General features: G+C 39.8%; 1 protein-coding gene and 1 pseudogene across 9 annotated transcripts in view; both read left to right on the top strand.

Annotated features, from left to right (window-relative positions):
* The window catches only part of fbxw7 (F-box and WD repeat domain containing 7), a 424,910-nt gene that overhangs the window by 30,447 nt on the left and 372,850 nt on the right, over positions 1-21,613 (top strand). The gene's annotated exons all lie outside the window — the stretch shown is intronic.
* Positions 45-21,613, top strand: part of LOC144688679 (phosphoglycerate mutase 2-like) — a 35,532-nt pseudogene continuing 13,963 nt past the window's right edge.

The raw sequence follows: 21,613 nt of genomic DNA, 5'->3' as shown, positions 1-21,613 counted from the left end.
TTAGTCCTCTAGAGAGTGACAATGGGGAGTTAATAGATAAGGAAATGGCGGATGAAATGAACAAATATTCTGCTTCTGTCTTCACCATAGAAGATACAAAAGATATTCCAGTAATAGCTGTAAATCAGGGGGTGGAAGGGAGAGAGGAACTTGGTGAAATTATAATCACTAGGGAAGCGGTACTGAGCAACTGATGGAACTGCGATCTGACCAGTCTCCGGGTCCTGATGGACTTTATCCTCGGGCCTTAAAAGATGTGGCTAATGAGGTAGCAGATGCATTGGTGTTAATTTTCCCCATTTTGCTAGATCCTGGAAAGCCTCCATCAGACTGGAAAATAGCTAATGTAACTCCTCTATTCAAGAAGAGAGGGAGGCAGAAAACAGGAATCTATAGGCCAGTTAGCTTGACGTCTGTCGTGGGAATGGTTTTAGAATTGACCATTAAAGAGGTTATAGCTGGGCACTTAAAAAAAAACTCAAGGTAATTGGGAAGAGTCAGCATGATTTTCTGAAAGGGAAATCATGTTTAACCAATTTATTGGGGTTCTTTGAAGGAGTAACATGCACCGTGGATAAAGGGGAACCTGTAGTCGTATTGTACTTGAATTTCCAGAAGCCATTTGATGAGGTGCCACATCAAAGGTTATTGTGGAAAATAAAAGCTCATGGTGTAGGGGGTAACATATTTGCATGGACAGAAGATTGACTGGCTGGCAGAAAACAGAGTATATATAAATGGGTCTCTTTCTGATTGGCAGGGTGTGACAAGTTGAGTTCCAAGGGGTCTGTGCTGTGGCCTTGACTTTTTACAATTTATACCAATGATTTAGATGAGGGGTGAGAAGGCGTGGTAGCTAATTTTGCAGATATCACACAGGTAGGTAGGGAAGTGGGTTTGGAGAGAACTTAATGAGGTTGCAGCCAGATAGGCTGAGTGAGCAGGCAAAAATCTGGCAGATGGAATATAATGTAGGAAAATGTGAAGTTGTTCACTTTGGCAGGAAGAATGAAAAAGCAGCGTTACTTAAAAGCAGAATTCAGAGGTGCAGAGGGATCTAGTTGTTCTAGTGCATGAGTCACAAAAAGTTAGTATGCAGGTACAGCTAGTAATTAAGAAGGCTAATGGAATGCTATCCTTATTATGAGAAGAATTGAACATAAAATTAAGGATGTTATGCTTCAGTTATACAGGGCATTGGTGAGACCACATCTTGAATACTTTGGTCTCCTTATTTAAGGAAGGAAGTAAATCCATTGGAGGCATTTCAGAGGAGGTTTACTAGATTGATACCTAGAATGGATGGGTTGTCTTATAAGGAAAGGCTGGACTTGTTTCCACAAGTTTAGAAGAGTGAGGGGTGACTTGATAGAAGTATATAAGATCCTGAATGGCCTCGACAAGGTGAATGAGGAAAGGATGTTTCCTCTTCTGGGTGAGTCCTGAACTAGAGAGAACTGTTTTTAAAATTAGGGGTTGCCCTTTTAGAACAGAGATGAGAAATTTTTTCGCTCAGAGGGTTGTGCCTCTTTGGAACACTGTCTCAGAAGGTGTTAGAGGTAGGGTAATTGAATACTTTTAAAGCAGAGGTAGATAGCCTTTGATTCCCTCGCCTAACAAGAATCTATGGAGGTAGTTGGGAATATGGAATTTGAAACACACACAGATCAGCCATAGCCTTATTGAATGGCGGTGCAGGATCGAGGGGCTGAATAGCCTACTTCTGCTCCTATGTCATATGTTTGTATGTTTGAGAGATAAACACTCTACCCGAGTTTACATGTTTTAACTGGTAGAATGACCATTTGATGGACCAGGAGAATAGTGGCAATGCAGTCACAATTTATGGTAACATGCTACTTAACCATGCCTCTTATGAGGTGATGTTGCTCTTCTAATGACAAACAAAAGACTTGCCACCTTGGGGCGGTGACAGGGAAGTAAGCAGCATTTTGGTGTTAAGGTGGCTCAATTATTATCCATGTGATAAAAGTTTGGAATTGGGTCAGCCTTGTGTACAACATTTGAAGCTTGATTCTCAGGTTGTACAAGTGAACTTATCTCAGTCATGGTAGAAGTAACCTGAAAAGCACCAGGTTTTGCAGAGGAAATGGTTTAGGGTTCCTACTTCTGATTTCTATCCAACAATCTGTGCTGGGTGTGAGGTGAAGAAAATATTGCGCTTGGATTTGATATCACTTGTCAAATAATTTACTCTCAAGGCTACTTAAACTTTGCGCTTGTCATATGCTAGCAAGAAGTCAATAGTTTAAAATTGGAGACACATGGTTGGAAAAATAACTAACTGACGCATTGTTTGGCTTCAGATTTGTTTCATTGCTTACCCTTAAGATTACCAACTTATTCGACGCCATTCACAAGGTATATTTGAATTTCCTTCCTGAAAATGCATCAGTTGCTGCCAGTGACGCATCAGAACTTGAACTAGAAACCATAGTACTGCCTTTTCCATTTGGCAGTCCTTCTTCCAGGAGGTAACATACTTTGAACCTGATGCACCAACTTGGGGCACAAATCTTTGTACAGTATATAAACCTACACTTTGCACTGTTTCAAAAATCTTCTGATATGTTTTATGACATTAATTGGGTAGTAAATGAGCATATTTCTCCCCAGTGAATACTTGTAGGAAATGATCATATGTAATTCATCTTCAAATGTGTAGCAGCTGTGGCTCACATTTACCTCTGAATCAGAAGATTCTGGGTTCAATTCCACTTGAATACAAAAACCAATGATGACCCTTCAATGCAGTATTGAGAGAGTGCTGTACTTTCAGAATTGCCATCCTCCTTATGAGATTTATCAGAAGCCCTGTTTGCCCTTTCAGGTGCACGTAAAAATACCATGGCTCCATTTTGAAGAACAACTGGGGAGCTATCTATGGCCTCCAGGCAAATACTTATCCCTTATCCAACATCACCAAAACAGATTCTCTGATTGTTATCACAATGTTGTTCGTGGGAGCTTGATGTGCTCAAATTGACTGCCATGTTTCCTGTGGCAACATTTAAAACTACTTCAGTGGCTGTTTTAAAAAGAACTTAGGGACATATGTGGTTGCAAAAAGTACTAAATTTATGCGCTTTTTTCAAATAATCCTCTGCTTTTATTCTTTAGAACTCTATCATCAAACCCTTTTTAAAAGAATTTTATCATGCTGGCAAAATGTTTTATTTTTGTGCTTAACATTCTTTGCTTTATTTTTCTTTGCTCACTTCACTCACCTTCTCAACTTGTATTCACATTTCCCGAAACCTGCCACACCCCCATTGCCCACCCCCTCCCCACAAACACCCCCTTAATTTTTCCTTGAAAGCTTTGTATAGAATCTTACGGCACAGGAGGAGGCCATTTTGCCTATCATGCCTGGCCCATTTTGCATATACGGGCTCTTTGAAAGAGCTGTCCAATTGGTCCCACTCCCCTGCTTTTTCTTCATAGCGCTGCAGTTTTTTTTCCCCCTATTCAAGGATGTGGATCATAGTAAGGAAGTGATGGTGTTAGAGAGGGTGCAGAAAAGATTCATTATAATGGTTCCAAGGGTGAGAAACTTCTGTTACATGGATAGATTGGGGCAGCTGGCACTGTTCTTCTTGGAGAAGAGAAAGTTGAGAGGAGATTTGATAGAAGCACAGGTACTGGACCCTGTATCAGGTAAGCTCAGGACCGGACATGTGCCAGATTTGGAGATTTTAATATTGGGCCCTAGGCCTACCATGTATAATACTTTATTTCATGTATGAGAAATGAAGAATAAAATAATTTTAATACTTGTATTGATTTATTATTTTACTACTTGATTTTCTTAAATTATATCCCAGTTGAAGAAGAGCCAGCGTCAGAAGGAATGTCTGGGGTGGTAGCTGGTGTACAGGCACAGGCTGAGGAAATTGAAGGTTGAGGCTCTGTCGTACTTTTAAACATGTCCTGTAGCTTAAGTTTTGTCAAATGTATGGGCCTTTCTTTCAGGAACAGCTCTTGTATTTTGTAGACTCACGTAACACGCTGCTCTGTAATGAAACTCTTCTGCTCCAGCTCGCGAATTAATTCCTCCGTAATGTTTAAGCACCTGCCAATAGATTTTTTTTTTACCCTTATTCATCCAACACACCATTTTCATTGTCATCATTATCACTCTCATTCTCTTTATTCTTATTCATGACCATGTTGCATATTTCACTGTCTGAGTTGCTGCAGAGCATTATTGTCAATATTCAGACAATCCTCAACAGCTTCTTCGTCCAACAACTTGGCTTTGCATATGCCAATAAACCTTCAACAACTTTTTTCATCTTGGACACACGCAAGCCACTAAAATCAAGTTCAATTTCATCTTCATCATTTAACAACATGGTAAATGACCACAAGTTGTGCCATTCATTTATCAAAATATTTTGGGGTGCATTGGCCCCCAGGCCTTTGCAGCATTCCAGAATGAATCTTTTACATTGAATTCTTTTTGAATTTTCTTAAATCCCAAGCCTCTGTTGCATGCAGTGAGCATTTTGTGCATGAATTCAGCCTTGTACCTGGCCTTGAATGCCCACAGAATGCCTTGGTCCATGGGCTAAATGAGGGGCATACAGTTGGGGGGCAAATAAACTCCAAAAATAGTCTCTGATGAGGAGTTCTGCATCGGGGTGTACAACACAATTATCAAGGAGTAACATAATTATGCAGCCCAAGGAGGACCCACAAACTGAAAATGAGCACTGGCTTCAGGGTCAAAATGGTTCTCGTACCAATCAAGGAAAATTTGGCTAGTCATCCAGGTGAGCTTATTTGCCTTATAAACAATAGGAAAAGCCCTGATCCCCAGAAAGACGTAGGATTCAGGCTTTTACGAATAACAAGCAATTAACACCTATGCATAGCTGCTGCATTTGAACATCTGAGTACAGTAAACCGTTCCATAGAATCTTTGAATCCCATTGGTGCTTCTCATCCGCTGTTACATAGGTTTTCCTGGGAATATACTTCCTATATAATGAGGTCTCATCAACATTGTACACTTGCTCTGCTGTTAGACCTTTTTCCGATATTATCGTGTGTCACAAACTAACATATTTTTCATAATAGTATTCAGAATCACAGTGCAGAAGAGGCTCTTCGGCCCATCGAGTCTGCACCGACATGTGAGAAACACCTGACCTACCTACCTAATCCCATTTACCAGCACTTTCCCCATAGCCTTGAATGTTATGACGTGCCAAGTGCTCATCCAGGTACTTTTTAAAGGATGTGAGGCAACCAGCCTCCACCACCCTCCCAGGCAGTGCATTCCAGACCGTCACCACCCTCTGGGTAAAAAAGTTTTTCCCCTCAACCCCCGTAAACCTCCTGCCCCTCACCTTGAACTTATGCCCCCTTGTGACTGACCCTTCAACTAAGGGGAACAGCTGCTCCCTATCCACCCTGTCCATGCCCCTCCTAATCTTGTACACCTCGATCAGGTCACCCCATAGTCTTCTCTGCTCCAACGAAAACAACCCAAGTCTATCCAACCTCTCTTCATAACTTAAATGTTTCATCCCAGGCAACATCCTGGTGAATCTCCTCTGCACCCCCTCCAGTGCAATCATATCCTTCTTATAATGTGGCGACCAGAACTGCACACAGTACTCCTGCTGTGGCCTCACCAAGGTTGTGATTGTGGGATATTGTACGGTGTGCTTGTGTGTGTGTGTGGCTGATTTATATGAATTAGAGACAGATAGACTGCAAAATTGAAATTATCAAAAGAGTTAGGTGTAAAAAGAGTATTTGAAATGCTAATGGGTGAGCTAGGGTAAAAGTCAGTACATAGGGTGTGAATGAAATTTGAAGTTTAAGATAAGTGGAGAGGTGTTTGGTTTTCAAAGAAACATAGTTTTACAACTGACTGGATAAATAAGGCAAGGTTATTATGTTTATTTTTCCCAAAAGGAAAAGGCCATATCGACAACATGAAATATTTTTCTATTATTGGAAAAGTAAATTCCAAAGACCATATGGGAACAATGAGATTTAGATTATAGAGAGAGAAATACATTTAAATAAGGATGGAAGGTTGTATTAGGGGTGGCCGGATACACCATGTGAAACAGACTTGTGGAAACAGCCTCTAACCACTTTGCAGAAGCCTGCTGTTCCAGTAACCAAAGTTGTGTTAAAAGCCTTTAGAATTCCACTTTCGAGCGGATGCCTGTGGTAACCTTGCTAGATTGCCTATCTAAATTTAAAATCTATTTTGGACTGTTGCCTTAAAGACGGTGTGCAGTTGGGAGTCAGGTTAATTAGGAATTTTGGGAACTGTTATAATATGTAACGGTGTAACTGTTATCTTGTGTATGTGTTTTATTCCTTTTGTTAATAAATCTTTTAATTTAATTTTAATCTCTAAAGGTGTTAGTGAACTTATTCTGTCTGAATTCAGTGCACAAATCTTCATGTAATAAATACAAATTGGAAAACTGTTGTGATAGTGTGGCCAAGTTTTCCTTGTGGATTTGGTCAGCTTGGCAAATACCACCTGCCGCATCATAACAAAATTGGGGGCTCTTTGCAGCATATTTGAAATTCCTTGATTCGCTCTGGGTTGGTGAATCTTAAGGCTGCGAGTACATAAAGAACATTGAAGTCAGGAGTTGGTGTTGAGGGGTTTTAAAGTGGCCAGACTGTAAATATTACTTTAACCATTGCCATGACTTTTCTGGCAGTAGAAGGTATAACTCTAGTTTACAAAAAATAACTAAGGTTAAGTTACCAGAATTGGTGGCGAAGTTGCCGTTAGGATTAACTGCAGGGGCAAAGAAAGCGGACATAAGTGCATGCAGCATTTGAAATTGGAAGGGATGCCTGGAACTGGCGAGTCACAGCTTGAGGTAGTGAGACTTCAGTTACAACTGAAGAAGCTTGAACTTGAACAAGCAATGCAAATGAAAAATTTTGAATTAGAGGCAGAGGAAAAGGAAAGAACGAGCATTTTAAAGAGAGCAAGCAGAAAGGCAGGAGAGAGAAAGAAAACAGGAAAGGAAATTGGAACTGGGGAAATAAGCAATGGGGGAAAAGGGAAAGAGAAAATCAGCTTAGAAGGCTGGAAGTTTTAAAAAAAAAAGAGACCTCAGATTCTGCGGAAGGTTCTGATGTGGAAACAACTACCAGTGGTTTAAATTTGTGCAGACTGTTTTGAAGTTTGAGGAAAGGGATGTCAAGGTGTTCTTTATTTCATCTGAGAAGATAGCTAAGCAGATAAACTGGCCACAAGAAATCTGGACATTGCTTTTGCAGTCTAGGTTGGTAGGTAGAGCTCATGAGGTATATGCTTCACTGTCAGAAGAGATATCGGTGGACTGTGAGGCAGTATAAAAGGCTATTTTAAGTGCATATGAGTTGTTTCCTGAGGTGTACAGGCAGAAATTTAGGAATACAAGGAAACAGCCTGGTCTGACTTGTATCGAGTTTGAGAGAATAAAACAAATCAACTTTGACCAGTGGATATGGGCATTAAAGGTAGAAACGACATATGCAGCTCTTGGAGGAGTAATTCTTTTAGGAATTGAATCTTTAAATTTTTCTTTGGTAGTGAGAACTCATGTGGAGGAACAGAGGGTTAATAGGCAAGGTAAGCAGCAGAGATAGTTGCTGATTATGAATTAATCCATAGATCTAAACCTTTTTTCATCACCCTTTTAAATCAGAGAAGGATAGAAAGTGGGAAGGTGAAAGGAAGGTAGTTAGTCAAGGAAGAAAAGGAGCAGTAAGAAATTTTCAGTAAGTTTCTCTTCTGACCAAAAAGGAAGGTGCTGAGGGTAGAAGTGACACTTGAAAACTTGGGTATTTTCATTGACTTTGTGTGCCCCACCTTATTACAATGCGTTGGAGGTTACAGGGAAAACCTATTGCAGTAGTTAGAACACCAGAAAAGTTCTGGAAACAAGTGTACTGTGGGTTTTGAGATCCAGAATCAGGAAAAACCAGTGGTTTGTGTACAAGTGAAGCAGGAAGAATTAGTGATACGTAAAGCAGTGAGGATGTGTTCACAATTTACCCAAGGGAGTGTTGAAGGGTAGGTTACGAAACTGCTTAAAGATTTTGTGTATGAAGGGAAAGTCTTTCCACGTGTACAGGGTGGAGCAGGCAAAGATTTTAAAATTTTAAGTGATACAGGGGCTAGTCAATCCTTAATGTTATGGTATAGTGTGGTTTATTGTCCAGAAGGAGTATTGCAGGAAAGAGTGATAATTTGAATTCATGGAGATGCTAAGCCTAATCTATTATAGAAGGTAAATTTTAAAAGTAAGTTGAAAACAGGTGAGGTGTTTGTTGAAGCAGTGGAAACATTGCCCATTGCAGGGGCTCAGTTTATTTTAGGTAATGACATAGTTGGGTCACAGATGTTGGTGATGCCTACTGTAGTCAAGCAGCAGCATGTGGAACTGCATTCAGCAGAGGTGTTGCCGAAAGAGCATCCTGGATTGTTTCCAGATTGTGTAGTGACATGATCACAAACTCACAGGTTGAAGCAAGAGGAGAAGGAATCTAAAAGGCAGGGAAAAGATGCCGACACTCAATTAGTTGCATCTGTTTTTGAAAAGATTGTACAGGAAGAGAAGGTTGAAGAGAATGAAGTGGAAGTGTTTAGTTCAGTTAAAATTGATGGAGTTAGAGCAGAAGGATTCACATATACAGCTATATCAGACAGCTTATTCGGAAACAGTAGCAGAATGTATTAAAGAATGTTATTACCTTAAAGTAATGTGTGAATGAGGAAATGGAGGCCGTCTCATGTTTCAGCAGACGAGGAGTGGGAGGTAGAACATCAAATAATTTTACCATCTGGATACAGAAATGAGATATTGAGAGTAGGTCATGAAATTCCAATAGCGGGATATTTTGGAATTTGGAAAACGCAGGTGAAAATATAAAAACATTTTTATTGGCCTGGATTGCATAAAGATATAGTCAAATTCTGTAGATTATGTCACATGTCGGGTGAATGGACAACCTCAAGCAGTAATTAAACCGGAACCTTGAATTCTGATTCAAGCATTTGAGGAACCTTTACCAGGGTCCTGATTGATTGTGTAGGGCCCCTCCTTAAGACTAAAAGTGGAAATCAGTGCTTGCTGACAATAATGGATATATCTATAAGGCTCCCAGGAGCGATACCTTTATGAAATATTACAGCAAAGAGAATTATAGAGGGGTTGACTAAAATTTTTACATGATACAGGCTACCGAAAGAAATGCAGTCTGATCAGTGTTCGAATTTCATGTCACAGCTGTTTAAGGCAATAACAAGCAGCCTGGGGATAAAGCAGTTTAAGTCATCGGCTTATCATCCTGAATCACAAGGTGTTTTAGAGAGATTGCATCAAACTTTAAAAACCATGATTTGAGAGTGGGACCATGAGGCAGTGCGAGCGGAGCGGTGGCCTTGGTAAGTTTAAAAAGAGCGGGAGCTGAGAGTCAGAGTGGAGATTTAAAAAGAGCGGGAGCGGGGCTCAGGGCTGAAAGCGGCGCGAGTACAGAGCAGGAATTTCGGGGAGACTTGGGGCCGACCGGAGAGGAGAGGCCAGCGAGAGAGGTATAAAAGGGCGCGATAAACAGAGGCCGAGACCGGAGAGGAGAGGCATATCCTCAGGACCTTCAGGTGGTGGAGTTCGAAGGAATGAGGTCCTACAAACTGAATGTAGGGAGTTAAGATGTAAATTAAAAAGCAGGACCTCAAAGGTAATAATCTCAGGATTACTACCAGTGCCATGTGCTAGCAAGAGTAGAAATAATAGGATCTATGAGATGAATATGTGGCTGAAGAAATGGTGTAGGGGAAGGAATTCAGATTCCTGAGACATTGGGACCGGTTCTGGGGAAGGTGGGACCAGCACAAACAGGATGGATGGGTTGCATCTGGGCAGGACCGGGACCGATGTCCTCGGGGGGAGTGTTTGCTAGTGTTGTTGGGGAGGGTTTAAACTAGAATGGCAGGGGGTTGGGAACCTGAGCAGTGAGACAGAGGAGGGGGAAACAAGGATAGAAATGAAAGACAGAAAAGTAAGAAGCAAAAGTGAAAGGCAGAAAAAAACAAGGGTGAAAAGCAAATCGGGTCATAGTGCAAAATAAAGCTACAATGACTAACAAGGTTAAAAAGACAAGTCTAAAGGCATTGTATCTTAATGCACGGAGCATTCGCAATAAGGTAGATGAATTAACAGTGCAAATAGATATAAACGGTTATGATATAGTTGCAATTACGGATGCATGACTGCAGCGTGACCAAGGGTGGGAACTGAACATCCAGGGGTATTCAATATTTAGGAAGGATAGATAATTAGGGAAAGGAGATGGGGTAGCATTGTTAGTAAAGGAGGAAATCAATGCAATAGCGAGGAAAGATGCTGGCTTGGAAAATCATGATGTGGAATCTGTTTGGGTGGAGATAAACACCAAGGGGCAGAAAACGTTGGGGGTTCTCTATAGGCCCTGAAATGTAATGGAAATGTAAGGGAAGGCATTAAGCAGGAAATTAGAAACGCGTGCAATAAGGGTACAACTGTAATCATCGGTGACTTGAATCTACATATAGATTGGACAAACCAAGCTAGCAATAATACTATAGAGGAGGGTTTCCTGGAGTGTGTACATGATGGTTTTTAGACCTATACGTTGAGGAAACGACTAAAGAGCAGACTATCCTAGATTGGGTATTGTGCAATGAGAAAGGATTAATTAACACTCTTGTGTCGGGTCCCTTGTGAAAGAGCAACCATAAAATGATAGAATTATCCATTAGGATGGAGAGTGAAGAAGTTGAATCCGAAACTAAGGTCCTGAACCTAATTAAAGGGAACTATGAGGGAATGAGGTGCGAGTTGGCAATGATGGATTGGGGATCCTTACTAAAAGAGTTGACAGTGGATAGGCAATGGCTATTACTTAAGGAACGTATGCATGAACTACAACAATTATTCATTCCTGTCTGCCATAAAAATAAAACTGGAAAGGTGGCTCAACCGTGGCTTACAAAAGAAATTAGGGATAGTATTAGATCCAAAGAGGAGACGTGTAAAATTGCCAAAAGAAGCAGCAAGCTTGAGGATTGGGAGGAGTTTAGAATTCAGCAAAAGTGGACAAAAAGATTGATCAAGAAGGGGAAAATGGAGTATGAGAGTAAACTTGCAAGGAACATAAAAACTGATTGTAAAAGCTGCTATAAAAATGTGAAGAGAAAAAGATTAGTGAAGACAAATGTAGGTCTCTTACAGTCAGAAACAGGGGAAATTATAATGGGGATCAAAGAAATGGCAGAAGAATTGAACACATTTTGGTTCTGTCTTCACAAAAGAGGACATAAATAATTTCCCAGAAATGTTACGGAACCAAGGGCCTAGTGAGAGGAAAGAATTGAAGAAAATCAGCATTAGTTTAAAAAAAAATGGTGCTAGAGAAATTAATGGGGTCAAAGGTTGAAAAATTCCCAGGGCCTGATAATCTACGTCCCAGGGTACTACAGGATGTGGCCTTTATTGGATATTGGATGCATTGGTGGTCATCTTCTAAAATTCTATAGACTCTGGAGCAGTTCCTACAAATTGGAGGGTGGCATATGTAACCCCACTATTTAAAAAAGGAGGGAGAGAAAAACAGAATAACAGACCAGTTAGCCTAACATCAGTAGTGGGGAAAATGCTAGAGTCTGTTATAAAAGACGTGGTAACAGAATACTTGGAAAGCATTAACGGGATTAGACAAAGTCAGCATGGGTTTATGAAAGGGGAATCATGCTTAACTAATCTACTGGAATTTTTTGAGGATATGACTTGGATGAGGGAACCAAATGCAATATTTCCAAGTTTGCTGATGACTCCAAACTGGGCAGGGTTGTGAGGAGGATGCAAGGAGGCTTCAGGGCGATTTTAGAGAAGTTGTGTGCGTGGGCAAACACATGGCAGATGCAGTATAACATGGATAAATGTGAAGGTATATACTTCGTTGTGAAAACCAAAAGGCAGAGTATTATTTAAATGGTGATATATTGGGAAGTGTGGATGTACAAAGGGATCTGGGTGTCCTTGTACACCAGTCAATGAAAGCAAATAGGCAGGTGCAGCAAGCAATTAGGAAGGCAAATGGTATGTTGGTCTTCATTGCAAGAGGGTTTGAGTTCAGAAGTAGGGATGTCTTACTGCAGTTATACAGGGCCTTGGTGAGACCACACCTGGAGTATTGTGTGCAGTTTTGATCTCCTTACCTAAGAAAGGATATACTTGCCATAGAGGGAGTGCAGCAAAGGTTCACTTGGATGATACCAGGAATGGAAAGTCTGTTGTATGAAGAGAGATTGGTTTGACTGGACCTGTATTCACTGGAGTTTAGAAGAATGAGGGGAGATCTGATTGAAACGTATAGAATTCTAACAGGGCTAGATAGACTGGATGCAGGGAGGATGTTTCCCATGGTCAGGGAGTCTAGAACCAGGGGCCACAGTCTCAGGACACGAGACAGGCCATTTAGGACTGAGATGAGGAAAGTTTTCTTCACTGAGGGTGGTCAAGCTGTGGAATTCTCTACCACAGAAGGCTGTGGAAGCCAGGTCACTGAGTATATTCAAGAAAGAAATTGATAATATTTTGGATATTAGGGGCATCAATGGAGAGAAAGTGGGAATATGGTGTTGAGATAGAGAATCAGCCATGATCATATTGGAGGGTGGAGCAGGCTCGAAGGGCCGAATGGCTTACTCCTTCTAGTTTCTATGATGAGGGCTTATAGTTACGTGACTGAGATCAAGGATTCCATTCTTGTTATTTGCTATTAGGGATGCTCCGAATGAATCAACAGGATTTAGTCCTTTTGAATTAGTTTATGGTCATGAGGTAAGGGGACCACTTAAGTTCATTCAGGAGAAGTTAGTGGGCCAGAATTTGGAAACTACTCACCTGGATTATGTGACACACTTCAGAGAAGGATTGAACAGGGCATGAGAGTTAGCTAAAGAACATTTAAAGATATCACAGCAGGTGATGAAGGCGAAGGCAGATAAGAGAGCCAAAGCTTGTACTGGGGGGAAAAAGTATTAGTTTTGTTATCAGTGTTAGGTGAACCATTGAAGGCAAGGTTTAGTGGGCCTCAAAGGTTTGAAAAGAAACTGAATTAAATAAACTATTTAACAGATACTCCAGACAGAAGAAAGATGCAGAGGGTGTGTCATGTAAATATGCTTAAAAAGTACTTTGACAGGGAAGACAACCAAAAGGAGGTATTAGTGGTGTTATATAAGGAGAAAGAGGTAGAAATGCAAAATTCTGAAATTGATTTTCCTCTAATCAAATTAGACAATGAGGGGGTACTTAAAAATTTAAATGTAATATTGAGTTGCCTTCCAGACAAGTGTCAAAGTGATTTGGAGAAGCTATTCCAGCCCCACAAAGCTATTTGTGGGAATAAGCTGGGGAGGACAAATTTAGCTACACAAGATGCAGATGTGGGCGATTCAGTTTCAATAAAGCAACATCCTGATAGATTAAATCCAGTGAAATTATAGCAAGTACAGAAAGAAATTGAATTCATGCTTCAGAATGACATCTTAGAACCTAGTTGCAGTAACTGGAGTTCACCTTTTGTCATGGTACCAAAGCCGGACGGAACACAGACTGTATGTGGATTATCGAAAAGTAAATGCATTGACAAAAGCAGATTCATATAATCTTCCAACTGTGGAATAGGATATTGAGAAAATGGGACAATCAGTTTATCACAAAGATTGACTTGCTGTGAGGATATTGGCAAGTACCGTTATTGGAGAGAGCAAAAGAGAATATCGGCTTTTGTGACGCCAGGTGGACTATGTCAGTTTAAAGTTATGCAATTTGGTATAAAGAATGCGCCAGCACCATTTCAAAGACTGAAAGTAATTGCAGGACTGAGCAATTGTGCTGTTTATATTGACGACTTGGCAGTTTTCAGTCAACCGTGGGAGGAGCTTTTATAACATCTGAAAGAACCGTTTGATCGACTGTAAGAAGCTTGTTTGGTGGTGAATTTGGTTGAGTGAATTTGCAAATGCGCAAATTACATATCTAGGCCATACCATTGGACATGGTAAGGTGGCTCCAAGAGATGTGAAAGTAAAAGCAAGCGTGAATTTCCCAGTGCCAAGAACAAAATTGGAAGTTTTGAGATTTCTGGGCATGAGTGGATTTTATCGGAGGTTTGTACAAAATTTTAGCAGTGCGGTTGCTCCATTGACTGAACTACTAAAAAAGGACAAGTTTCAGTGGATACGAGTGTCAGAATACATTTGACAATTTAAAAACTCTGTTGACTACGACACCAGTTTTGGCAGTACCTAATTATGTCAAGCAGTTTAAGTTGGCGGTAGATGCAAGTGATTTGGGTATTGGTGCTGTGTTGTTGCAATATGAAGAAAGTGGAATTGAGAAGCTGAATGTACATCAGAGAAAGTACTCAACCATCAAAAAGGAGACTCTAGGTCTGGTGTTAGCATTGCAGCATTTCGAGATTTATGTTGCAAGCAATTCGCCTGAAACAATTGTTTATACAGACCACTATACTTTAAAATTTCTGGACAAATTTCGAGACTGAAGTGCAAGACTATTCAGATGGAGTTTATTACTGCAGCCATTTAATTTAGGTTATACATGTGGCTGGACAAGAAAATCTAATTGCAGATGCATTGTTGAGAGTTTAAAGTTGAAAGAAAATTGGACATTTAAACGCAGACACTGGACTGAAATGACCCCTGTTGATACAAAGGATTTGTATATATTATGTTAATGCATGTACCTGGCAATGTAATAGTTTGTATATATAGTTAAGTATAGTAAGTAATGTAAGATGGGTTGAGAAAATGAAGCCGCCTTTTAAAATCATGATGGTTCATTTTTCCATAAAGATGGAGGTGTCACGAAACTATTGTATTTTTCATAACAGTATTGTGGGGTATTGTAAGGTAGGGGTGTGTGCGTTGGATAGACTGCAAGATTGAAATTATCAAAAGAGTTAGGTATAAAAAGGGTATTTGAAATGCTAACGGGTGAGCTAGGGTAAAAGTCAGTAGATAGGGTGTGAATAAAATTTGCAGTTTAAGATAAGTGGAGAGGTGTTTGATTTTCAAAGAAACATGATAAAGTTTTGCGAATGACAGGATAAATAGGACAGGTTTATTAGTTATTTTTCCCAAAAGGAAAAGGCCATAATAACAACATGAAATATTTTTGTATTATGGGATAAGTAAACTCCAAAGACATACGGGGACAATGGGATTTACAGATTAAAGAGAGAAATATATTAAACAAGGATGGAAGGCTGTATCAGTGGTGGCTATGTAAGATCTAAAAGATACACCTTGGGGAAACAGTCTCTAGCCACTTTGCAGAAGTTTTATGTTCCAGTAACCAAAGTTGTGTTAAAAGCCTTTGGAGTTCGACTTGTCGAGTGGGTGCTATGGTAACCTTGCTGGATTTTCCTATCTAAATTTAAAATCTATTTTGGACTGTTGCCTTAAAGGGGGTGTGCAGTTGGGAGTCAGGTTAATTAGGAATTTTGGGAATTGTTATACTACTAAGTAATAGTGTAACTGTAATCTTGTGTTAATGTTTTAATTTAATTTTTAAAATCTCTAAAGGTGTTAGTGGATTCATTACTTCTGAATTCAGTGCTTAAACCTTCTTGTAATAAATACAAATTGCAAAACCGTTGATAGTGTGGCCTAATTTTCCTTGTTGATTTGGTCAGCCTGGCAAATACCACCTGCCATATCATAACACATGGAAAATTCGTTCAAGTATGCCTCTGCAGCTTCTTTATCAGGTAAATTGTTTTCACCGCATACATTCAGCAGACGTACACCATGGCATTTTTAAAATTCGTTATACCATTCTGATGAGTATTCATATGATGTTAGATCTAATTCTTCATGAAACACTTTCATTTGGGCCATGATAATGAAGCGATCCAATGGATATTTTTCATTCTGACACTGCCTGATCCACTCTAGTAACACCTTGTCTTCATGGACAGTCTTTGACTGATGGAGTGTTTTCCTATTAAACATTAATTTGGGCACATCACTGTCAGCATAAAATTTAAGTAACTTCTCCTTTTGTTTCAAATGATAAATGGTCGATGCACCAACACCATATTAATCTTTTCACTGAGATGCATTAGTTACTACACTTCCTGCTTAATACTCAGCAACTAATGCTGCCTCTTCTCACTCTCCTGGCCTTTTCGACATGAAACAAGGGCTAATAAAGACTAGAACTGCAGAGAAATACTTGTTTGAACTGTGTGTAATAGATGCGGGAATTGGTGCCACCACCAAATAAAGCAGCAGCTCGACAAAGTACTCTGTGTGCTAATTTCAAATTGCTACCTAGGGTACCATCGTCAAGCATAGCCAGTTTTCGGGTCCTTCTGGATTTTGGGACGCCGGTTAAGGGGTCCGGTACCTGTATTCAAAATTATGAGAAACCTGAACAGAGTGGATAGGGAGAAATGTTCCCATTGGCAGAAGGATAGAGTACCAGAGGGCACAGATTTAAGATGTTGTGAATGCAAGGCTTTATAAGATGGTTATGCTTTAAATTTTCTCTTTTAATTTAAGGTAAAACAGGGTGCCCAGAAGAGGGGGATGGTAATCATCCTGAACTCTGCTCGGAGACAGGCCTAAGTCATTTGGGTGCCATGGGGGAGAGGACCAGGTCAAAACCTATTGAATCTCAAGTGCCAGTTTTCACACCTTGACACAAAAGAGGGGCAGCTGGTCTTTCTGGATACAGACTCTCAGACTCCGAGATCCTGAAAAGAGGGGGAAGAGAAAAGCAGAGGGGAAAAGACTGTTGTGTTAGCCCCAAGCAGAATGTTGGTGGGAAATGGTTCTCTTGTTCGAAGAGACAGAACTTGTGGAGATTTAAGAACCAAAGAGTTGCCAGAGGGCACCTTGCTACTGCAAGTGCTGGAAAACTGAGTGAAACAACTTTCAAAAGAACACTGGAAATATCACCCTGACAGGACAGAGAAGGGAGCCTGCTGGAAAATTCGGCAGAGGTTTGGTCTTGAATCTACAAGGCTACATATCTGCTATGAGTGTGGTGTAACATATAAATGGGTTGTGAAGTGTTTTTGGTTGTATTAATGGGGGAAATCTTTCCTGTAATTTGGTGTATTTAGCTACCTAGTAAGTAAGTATGTTGATTTTGGTGTTTGTTATTGTAAAAGCCTTAAAACCTGAAGCCCTGTTGTGCAATGCTGTGTCGGTCGCAGGGAAATTCATATCTCAAGTTATTGGTCTCTGAGGATCGTGATAAAGATAATTAACAAAAGAAGCAATGGTGGCATCAGGAAAACTTTATCACGCAGCGATGAGAGGAATTGTTTTCCGCATTGATCTGTGGATGATCTGAAATGTGCTGCCTGAGAGCAGGCAGGTTCAATCGTGGCATTCATAAGGGAATCGGATCATTATCTGAAAAGGAAACATGTACAGGGCTATGGGGAAAAGGCAGGGGAATGCCACTAGGTGAATTGCTGTTGCAGAGGGCCAGCACAGACAGATTGGGCTGAACGGCCACTTTCTGTTCTGTAACAGTTCTATGATTCTATATGATTTTTAAAAAATTCATTCATGGGTTGTGGGCGTCTTTGGCTAGTCCAGCATTTATTGCCCATCCCTAATTGCTCTTGTTCACAGGGCATTTAAGAGTCAACCACATTGCTGTGGGTCTGCAGTCACATGTAGGATTGACCAGGTAAGGACAGCAGATTTCCTTCCCTAAAGGGCATTAGTGAACCAGATGGGTTTTTACAACAATCGACAATGGTTTCATGGTCATCATTAGACTTTTAATTCCAGATTTTTATTGAATTCAAATTCCACCATCTGCTGTGGCAGGTTTCAAACCCGGATCCCCAGAGCATTATCCTGGGTTTCTGGAACACTGGCCCAGTGACAATGCCACCACTTCCCCTGACTATGAAGTGTTCTATGAAGTATTTATCTAAGTCCCTTTTGAATGTCCCTATTGAATTTGCTTCCACCACCTTTTAAGGCAGTACACCAGATCATCACAACACAATGCAGAAAACAATTCTTCTCATCTCCCCTTTTAGTCCTTTTGCCAATTACCTTAAATCTGTCATCTGGCTACAAGTGCTCTTGCCAGTGGAAATAATTTCTCCCCATTCGCTTGATCCAAACCTCTCAATTTTGAATACCTCTACTAAACCTCCCCTTAACCTCCTGCATTCCCAAAATAACTATTTCTGCTCTAATCTGTTCATGTAACTGAAGTTCTTCATTTGTGTGGCATTCTAGACAGTCTCCTCTGCATCCTGTATAAGGCATTTACGTATTTCTTAAAGTTCCGAATTGGACAGACTACCCCAGCCTAACCACTAATTTATAATAGTTTATTATTCCTTCCTTTTGTACACTCATACCTGCTTTTATAAAGGTAGAGACTCCACCTGAGTTTTTAACTGCCATATGTTCTGCCATATTCAAAAATTTTTGTGAACTCTGTTCCTGCATCCCCTTTAAAATTATACCATTTAATTTACATTGCTCCTCTCCTTTCTTCTTTCCAAAATGCATCACCTCAAACTTGGCTGCATTGAATTTGCCAAGTGTCTGCGCATTTGTCTATGCCCCCCCAAAGTCTATTACTATCCTCTTCACTGGTTGCTACATTGTTGAGTTTCGTGTCATCTGTGAACTTTGAAATTATACCCTGTATATTCACAATCAGATTGTTACCATATATCAAAAAGATCAGCAGTCCTAATGCTACCCCTGGGGAGACACCACAGTATGTTTCCCCCTCCCCACCCCCAAGTCTGAAAGCAACCATTCACCACTATTCTCTGCTTTCTGCTGCTCATCCAATTTCTTATCCACCCTGCCATTTGTCAATTTTTTTTTATCCCATCGGCTTCAATTTTGTTTACATGTCTACTATGTGCTACTTTATCAAACTCCTTTCGGAAGTCTATATATACATCAACCATACTACCCTCATCAATATTCTTTGTCACTTCATAAAATAACTCAGTTTGTTGGACATGATTTGCCTTTTAAAAAAAATCATGCTGTTGCTCACATTACAATCTGTCTTTCCATTTTAATTTCATTCTGAACTACTGTTTCCTTAAAGGCTTCCCCACCAGTAATGTTTGACTGACCAGTAGTTACTCGGTAGATCCTTTTTTTAAACAAGAGTGTAACATTTGCAATCCTCCAGTCTCCTAAAACCATGCTCATATCCAAGGAGCATTAAAGATGGTGGCTAGTGTCCCTTAAGTTTCCGCCCCTACTTGTTTCATTAATCTAGGATGCATAACCATCCAAACCGAGTAAATTTTCTGAAATAAAAACACAAAATACTGGAAAAACTCAGGTCTAACAGCACCTGTGGAGAGAGAAATGGAGTTAATGTTTCGAGTCCATGTGACTCTTCAGAGCTAAAGCTTGAAACGTTAACTCTGATTCTCTCTCCACAGATGCTGTTCGACCTGATGAGTTTTTCCAGCATTTTTCTGTTTTTATTTCAGATTTCCATCTTCTGCAGTATTTTGCTTTTGTCTACTTGGTCAAACTTGCAAATAACTCCTCTTAATCTGTTTTTCCTAACCAATTTCTCCACCACCACCTTCACTGTGACATTGGCAGCAACATCATCTTTAGTGAAGTTGGATGCACAGCACTCATTTAGTACCCCAGCCACATCCTCTGCTTCCAAGATGATTTCCTTTTGTGTCTCTAATTGATCCCGTCTTTCTTTTGTTTATTCTTTTACTATTTATATGTTTATAATGAACTTGTGTTTGATTTTGCTATATGCTAATCTTTTATGATACATACTCTTTGCTCCTCTTGTTTACTTTTTCAGTTATCCTTTGTGCATCCTGTTTTCTACTTGATTCTCTACTGCATTATGAATTGGTCTTTAATCATAAGCCTTTTTTTTTCTGTTTAGTTTTGATTCCTATATCTTTAGTCATCCAGGCATCCCTAGCTTTAGATGGCTTTCCTTTCCCACTTATAAGAATGTGTCTAGTCTGTACCTAAAGTATCTCCTCTATTCAAAGCCCCTCATCGCTCATCTCTGTTTTTCCTGCTAATCTTTATTTCCAGTGCAGTGTGGCCAGATCCCTTATCAGCTCATGAAAATTAGTTGAATCTCGGTTGAATCTCTCACCTTTGTTCCTTGTCTCTTTACGCAACTACTCTACATGTTTGAATTTTTTAAATTTAGTTCTATAATGGGGACTGCTGCTTTCATTCAGACTTATTTTGCACATTAAAAGTTTTCCATTTTCCTCAGACCAGTTGTTAGAACTGTGTCCCACTTTTAATTAGTCCCTCACTCCACTTGTTAACATCCTTGATATCATAAATTTCTGTTTTGGTACTTGCTGGCAGTGATTGCCAGCTCATATCAAATCCTGTGATCCCTTATCAATGGGGGTTTGACTACTTCTGTAACATGGATGCTGTCCTGATGACTTTGAAGAACCAGTTTAGTTGTCATATTCTAGTAGTGAGGTCATTAACATCTAATAGCCTAGATATTCCAGCAGTGGCGGGGTTGGTGACAGATCGTAAATTTCACTGTCTCAAACACACAGATGTCACTGGTGCTAACTTATTATTTTGCTGATTTTCTAATTGGAATACATTGTAGAGAACATAGCTGCAAACCAGATGCAGTGCAACTAATGGTCATTGAATTATGCTATTTTTGAATCATTTAAACAAATTTAAACATCTGAAGTGTAGATTTATATGATTAACATGACAATGAAATGGGAATGTGTAAATTCTAATAATCTGTGTAACCCTACAGCCTTTCTGCTTCAGTTTCTGTTTGTTCTTTCAGTTTTGTGATTTTTCTTTAAACAAGTATTACCTCACACATTTGGCAGCTTGCTAAGAAGTTTCAACAAGTTATTTTCTTTTAAACCTAGGATCATAGTTCCGAGCATATCCATTTTGGAAATGTTTCTGTTCAAGATTTTTGTGCATGAGGTGAATTGTAGGACCAGTGGTTGCAAATGAGCTCTGTTAATGCATAAAAGGACAACTTTTTTTTTAATGAAAGCCATGTTGGACAAACCTAATGAAATTAATTGTAGGTGTACAAACTGTGGAGTTGCCATGTTTCAAGTTAATTCTTGTTATTGATGTTAATGCTGTATTGCTTAATTTAATAAGGTGCATTACTGTTTTAAAATTGATGAAAATGAGGAACGTAATAAAATCCACGCCTGCCACCAGCTATGCAATACTAGATAAGGCATACTGTTCTAGTTCATTGTAGTACTATGCACGTTTAATACTCTAAAGGTTTAGTGTGGTGCTGCGTTCAATGTTTACTGTAGTACCTTGGAAACATTTAGTGTAGTACTCTATACAGGTATATATGTATCTCTGTACAGATGCAATTAGTATAGTGGTCAATAATGTTTAATGTAGTGCTATACAGATACACACTGCTGTATTGTGCACATCTGTTTAGCATAGTTTGTTAAATTTTTGTATAGCATCTTGAGACTGTAGTCTTCAATGTTACATGTAATGCAGTAC

Source organism: Cetorhinus maximus, chromosome 1 (assembly GCF_964194155.1).
Source record: "Cetorhinus maximus chromosome 1, sCetMax3.hap1.1, whole genome shotgun sequence".
Classification (NCBI taxonomy): domain Eukaryota; kingdom Metazoa; phylum Chordata; class Chondrichthyes; order Lamniformes; family Cetorhinidae; genus Cetorhinus; species Cetorhinus maximus.
Note: the sequence above shows the minus strand (reverse complement) of the source record. Positions and strands in the feature narration are given on the sequence as shown.